The sequence below is a fragment of the Elephantulus edwardii genome, unplaced genomic scaffold, assembly GCF_000299155.1.
Source record: "Elephantulus edwardii isolate Elephantulus edwardi_28Jun2011 unplaced genomic scaffold, EleEdw1.0 scaffold00005, whole genome shotgun sequence".
Lineage (NCBI taxonomy): Eukaryota > Metazoa > Chordata > Mammalia > Macroscelidea > Macroscelididae > Elephantulus > Elephantulus edwardii.
The window spans coordinates 13,597,142-13,604,208 of NW_006399755.1; positions in this window are offsets into that span (position 1 = coordinate 13,597,142).

The following is a 7,067-nucleotide window of genomic DNA, read 5'->3' on the forward strand; positions in this document are numbered from 1 at the left end:
GCTGCTGAGTCAAGCACCCATAACACTGCTTTGAGTGCTCCCATAGAACTCATAGCAACACTATGAATGGCAGATCTAAAACCTGTAATGTCCTGTGCCAGTCTCATCCTTTATGATATACTTGAGCCCACTGCCACAGTCTCTGTGTCAGTACATTTGATTGAGAGTCTTCCTCTCCTTTTCCAACATTCTACCTTTCCAAGCATGGTGTCCTTTTCCAAGAAATGACATCTCTTAACAACATGTCTAAAGCATATGAGGCAAAGCATTGTCTTCTTTGCCTCCAAGGGACACTCTGGATGCACTTTCCCCAAGACATCTGTTTGTTCATTTGATGGTCCATGTAGTACTCTTCTCCACAAGTACAACTCAAAGGTATCAATTCTTGCTCTGTAATTCTTATTTATTGTCCACCTCTCAGGTGCATAAGTGGTTAAAAACATGGTGGCCTAAACACCTTAGTCTTCTGACATTTATTGCTCCTATTTGAATAGGTCTCTGACATTATACTACCAAAATACAATAAATGCATCCCATGATTTCCTGATTGATGGTATGAACAGTGTTCATTGTGGATTGAATTAAGATGAAGTTGTTGACAATTTCAATCTTTTATCCATCTACCATGATGTTGTCTATAAATACAGTGGTAAGGATTTTTATTTTCTTGATGTTGAAATATAACTAATATCATTAGTATAGTCTATGATATGCAGAAATTTCTCCTCACTTTCAGTAAGCAAGGATGAGATACATCATCTGCATAATGTAGGATGTTAAATATTCTTTCGATCATTCCTCTCATGTCACATTTTTCTTCATAGAGTCTAGCTTCTTGAATGATTTGGTCAGCAAAGAGGTTGAATAGGCATAGAAAAAGAATACAAACCTGATGCATACCTTTCTTTATTTTAAACTATGCAATGATCCCTTGTTGTTCAAAGAGTTGTTCAGACAACTCTTTGGTCTAGGTGTAGATTTCATATGAGAATAACTGTTTTGGGATTCCCATTCTTCTCAATGTTGGTCAAAATTTGTTATGATCCACACAGTCTCTTGATAGTCAATAAAGCATAAATAAACATTTTTCTGGTATTCTCTGCTTTCAGCCAGGATCCATCTGATATCAATAATGATATCCCTGGTGCTATGACCTCTTTTAAACTCAGCTAAAATTTCTGGTGGTTCTCTGACAATGTACTGTTCTATGCATTTTTGGATGATCTTCTGTAATATTTTGCTTACATCTAATATTAATGAAAATTTTCAATAATTTCTACATTCTGTAGGATGATTCCTCTTAGGAATGGGAACAAATATGATTCTCTTGTAGAAGAGCAGCCAGGCATCTGTCCTCAGAATTTTCTGGTGTAGATTGATGAGCAGATCCAGGACTTCAGCTTTTAGTCAAAACATGTTGTTTGGTATCCCATTGATTCCTGAGCCTTTTTTATTTTTGACAATGCCTTCAGTACAGCTTGAACTTCTTCCTTCATTACTGTTTGCTTTTGTTCATATGGTACTTGTTTAATTATTTCAGTGTTAGCCAATTCTTTTTGGCATGGTTTTTGTATTCCTCTCATCTTCTTTTGATGCTTCATGTGTCTGATAATCGGACATTTAATAAGGAGAGCCAAAAAAACCTGATGTCTTTGAATTGTACTTTTGGTGAGGATAACTTACTATAACTTGCACTACTTAGAATAGAAGAAAGTCTTATAAATAACCTATTTTATGCAGATAACACAACCTTCCTTGCTGAAAGTAATGAGGACTTGAGGCACTTGTTGCAAAAGATCAAAGAATACAGCCTTCAAAATGGACTGCATCTAAACATCAAGAAAACAGAAATTCTCACCACTAGACCAATAGGCAGCACCATGATGGAGAGAAGATTAAAGTTGTCAAAAATTGTATCTTGCTTGGAGTCAGGAAATCAAGAAACATATTGCACTGAGAAAGTCTGCAATTTCAGAGAAGGCAGGGACCTCTTCATATTATTGAGGAGCAATAATGTCAGTTTGGGGACTAAGGTTCTGGCTATGATCTTTTCAATCATTTGCTATTCATTTGAGAGCTGGACTGTAAAAAAAAGATGATAGAAGAAGAATTGATGCCTTTGAGCTATGGTGTTAGAGAAGAGTACTCCCATGAACTGTGAAAGAATAAACAAATATGTCTTAGAAAAAGGGCAATCAGAGTGCTTCTGGAGGTAAAGATTATAAAGCTTTGTCGTATGTATTAAGGGCATGTTGCTAGGAGAGGTTATTACTTGGAGAGGAATCATTCTTGCAAAGGTGGAGGGTTAGTGAAATTGATGAAGAACCTTGACCAGGTGGTTTGACACAGTAACAGCTGTGTTTGGCTTTAGTGTGTCAGAAATTGTAAGGATGGCATAAGATAGAACAAGGTTAAGGGCACATAACAGCAACAGCACTAGGTAAAAAATAATAATAATAATAATAAAATAAAATAATCCTGGCTGGCAAGACACTCACTTCTCATGAGACACGCTTGTTAAGGACTTTTCCATTGCTCTGTTGCAAGACACCAAGACCTGTGTGGCATGGCTGGCCTAGGAGTGTCTTCCAATCACCATTTCCCCAGCATCGGCTAAAGGCTAGGGCTCAGCACAAGCACACTCATACTCTACCACCTACAGAATCACTACTTGTTGAGTTGAGTGGCCTCAGTGTCAGTATGGCCCAAACCACAATTCCAGCCAGAGCTGTGTCACTACCTAGAGACTATCTAGCTGGTGAAACACTGCTGTATCTACACAATGTGAAGATCCCTAAAGCTCAAACAGAAATGGCCAGGCCAACACAGGCCACGATGCAGTTTCTGGAAGTGAATTATTGTTGTTGGTTGTGTTTTTCTTATGTGCCATCAAGTCACTTGTGAGTTATAGTAACCCCATCTACAAGAGCTCTGAACCCTGCTCTATCCTGTGTCAACCTCACCATCAAACACACCCACTCTTATTACCCCAATCACTGAATCAATCCATCTCATCCAGGATCTTCCTCTCCTGAGTTGTCCCTCCACTCTCCCAAATATGATGTCCCTCTCCAGGAACTGGTCCCTCCTTGCAGCAAGTCCAAAGTATGTCAGACAAAGCTTCAGAATCCTTGCCTCCAAGGAGCAACCTGGTTTCACCCTCTCCAGGACAAACCTGTTTGTTCTCCTAGCAGTCCATGGTATATTCAACACTCCTCTCCAGCACCACAGCTCAAAGGCATAAATTCTCTTTCTATCATCCCTAGCCACTGTCCAGCTCTCTGACACATAGCACACAATTGTGAAGACTATCGCCCAGCCTGCCCCATTCTGTCATTCAAGGCACTTTGGGTGAAACACTGCTGTCTAGCTATATAACTTGGGATCCCTTAAGCTCAAGTCCTTCACACAGAGACACCAAAGGAAAGTAGATAGATAGTAGCCAGAAACAACAGAAAAAGAAACACAGCAAAATGGTAACAGTAAAACCTGACCTGAAAATAGTCAAGCTCAACATGAATGGATTAAATGTGCCAATTAAGAGAAAAAGGGTAGCAGAACGGATTAAAAAAAAAGTTCGTCAATATGTTCCCTGTAAGAGACATTTCTAAAAAAAGAAGAGAAAGACTGACTCAAAATCAATGTCTGGAAAAAATTTTGAGCAAACGGCAACTCAAAAAAGCAGAAGTGGCAATACTAATCTCTGATAAAATAAATCTCAGAATGAAAACCACCATAAAAGATAAGGAAGGGCATTGCATACTGATTAAAGGCACAATACATTATGCACCAAATGATCGACCTGCAAAATATATAAAACAACAGTTAAAAGAATTAAAGAGAGAAATAGATAGCACTAAGGTAGTGGTAGGAGATTTCAAGACACCACTGTTGGCAAAAGATAGGTCAACTCAAAAGAAACTCAACAAAGATACAGAAGATCTAAACTAGACAAGACGACTTGACCTTGTAGATATATTCAAGGTACTACCTCAAGTAAAGCTCAATTCACTTTCTTCTTAGGTACATATGATACATTTTCTGGAATTGATCACATATTAGGACACAAAACAAGTCTCAACAAATTTTAAAAATAACAGCAATAACATAGAAACAATACAAAGTACTTTCTCAGACCACAGTGTCATAAAACTGGAAATTAACCATAGAAGGGGAAAGTTTATAGATCCATCCATGTGAAAACTCAATAACTCTCTGTTAGGACACAATTGGATTATAAAAGAAATAAGAAATAAAATTTTGAAAAGTTCCTTGAAACAAAAGAAAATGAAAATACGACATATCAAAACCTCTAGGATACAACTAAGGCTGAATAGCTAGCTGTACAGGGGGCAATTCATAGCAAGAGACACAAACATAAAACAGAAAGAAAGAAGAAAATTCAATGATCTAACTAAACACTTTCATCAAATAGAAAAAGATCAACGATCTAAACTTACAGCCTGTAGAAAAAATAAATAAATTATAAGGACAAGAGCTGAAATCAATGAGCTAGAAAACTGAAAAACAATTGAAACCATTAATTACACCAGGAGCTGGTTTACTGGAAGGGTCAATATAATTGACCAACCAGTGGCAAACTTAATAAAAGGAATAAAGAATTAGACAAAAATAACTCAATTAAGAAATGATAGATGTAACATCACAACAGACCCAGTAAAATTAAATAATAATAATATTGGAATACTATGAAAGTTATAATCTGATAAATTTGAACACCTAGAGGAAATGGACAAATTCCTTTAAACTCATGTCAAAACCAGATTGAAAAGGACAGATATGGAACACTTGACAGACCCATCACAAAAGAACAAATTGAAATGTCATGAAAAGATTTGCCCATAAGCAAAGTCCTAGAACAAATTGAATTTTACCAAATATTCAGAGAGGATCTATCACCAATTCTACTTAATTTATTAATTAATTTTTTATTAATTTATTTCAAAATATTGAAAAAGAAAAAACACTCTCAGAGTCAAGCATAACCCTAATACCAAAACCAGTCAAAGACATTACCAAGAAAGAAAACTATGGACAAATATCCCTCCTGAATATAGATGTGAAAATCCTTAACAAAATCCTAGCCAATAGAATTCAAAAGTACATAAAAAAAATAATTATGATCAATTGGGATTCATAACAAGTTGGCAAGGATAGTTCAACATATCAAAAACCATCAACATAATTTACCATTTCAACAAAGCATTTATCAAGAACCAAAGGATTCTAGTAACTGATATAAAAAAAGGCAATTGACAAAATCCAACACCCCTTCATGATAAAGACATTCAGTAAAACTGGAATAGAAGGGATTTCCTCAACATAGTGAAAGTATGTATGACAACCTCTTCAACAAATGGTGCTGTCAAAAGCTTCAGAAAGCTGAAACAGGATTCACATCTTGCAACACACACACACAAATCAACTCAAGGTGGATCAGAGACCTGAGAATAAAGCCCAAAACCATAAAGTCCATCAGAGACAAACTGGGATTAAGCTTAGAAAGTCTAGTTTATAGTATACAGAGACTGCCAAATACAGCCAGAAATGCACAATCTGGAGAGGTTAAAAATGATGAATGGGACCTTCTAAAGATTAAATCCTGTGTGCATAAAAACTTTTCCAATAGAGTGGAAAGAAAACCTACTGATTGGGAAAGAACATTTGTCAGTATCATTTCAGACAAGAGTCTCATATCAAAAGTTTGTAGAATCCTATAGTGCCTCCATAAGAAGAAGACTGATCATACAATTACAAAATGGGCAAAAGGCATGAAGAAGATATTTGAATGGCCAACACACACATGAAAAAATGTTCAAAATCACTGGCAATAAGAGAGATGAAAATCAAAACCACAATGAGGTACCATCTCACTCCAGTAGCAGTGGCGATGTTTATCAGGATGGCAAGTTAGAAATGATGGAGAGGACGTGGTGAGATAGGAACTCTTAAACATTGTTGGTAGAGTTTTAAAATGGTAAAACCACCCTGGAAGGTAGTTTGATATTTCTTCAGAAAGCTGAACAAAGAAATTCTATATGACGCAGCTAGTCCACTACTTGGAATAAACCCCAAGACAATGAGGACTGAGGCACAGACACTTGTACACCAATATACACAGCAGGATTATTCACCATTGCAAGAACATGGAAACAGCCCAGATGTCCAACCACAATAGAATGGATTGAGAAATTATGGCACATTCACATGATGGAATACTAGACTGCATGAAGGAGCAATGATTGTGTAAATCACTACCTAACTTGGGAGAGATGGGAGAGCATTAGGTTAAGTGAACTCACTCAGTCTCATAAGGAGAAATACTGTATTGACCATTATTGTAGAACGTGTGTGAGGATCCAGTGGGAGAGAGAGGGGAACAGACTGGATGGATAGGGGGAAGGGAGGTGGTTAAGCACAGGGTCACACAATTTGATGAGTGGGTAAATGAAATGAGAAAGATACGGTGTGAAAACAATGTATACACACTTTGTCAGTAAACCAGTATAAAATAGAAACTTTATATTCTTCTAAAAAAGAAAATAGAATGCAACAACATTAAATTTTAAATTGTGCAATATTTTTGTGTCTAGCTGTTGTTGCTATGTGCTGTCAAGTTGCTTGAGACTCATAATGACCCTACTCACAGTAGCCCTGAAATCTGTTCTACCCTTTACCAAACTTATTGTCTATGACACAACTACCTAGCAAATGCATGATTCATAGTTGGGAAGGGTGTATTCCAGGGATGTGTCCTATTTCCATACCTTTTCAATCTATACGCAGAACATATCATCTTGGAGACTGGGCGCTATGAGGAGGAGTATGGCATCAGAATTGAAGGAAAATTTATCAACAACCTGTGTTATACAGATGACACAACCCTGTTTGCTGAAACTGAGGAGGTCCTGAAGTGCTTGCTGCAGAAGGTCAAGGACTGAAGCCTTCAATATGGATTGAAGCTTAACATCAAGAAAACAAAGATTCTCACCACTGGACAATTGGCAACAACATGATAAAGGTGAAGAGAATGAGATTGTTCACAG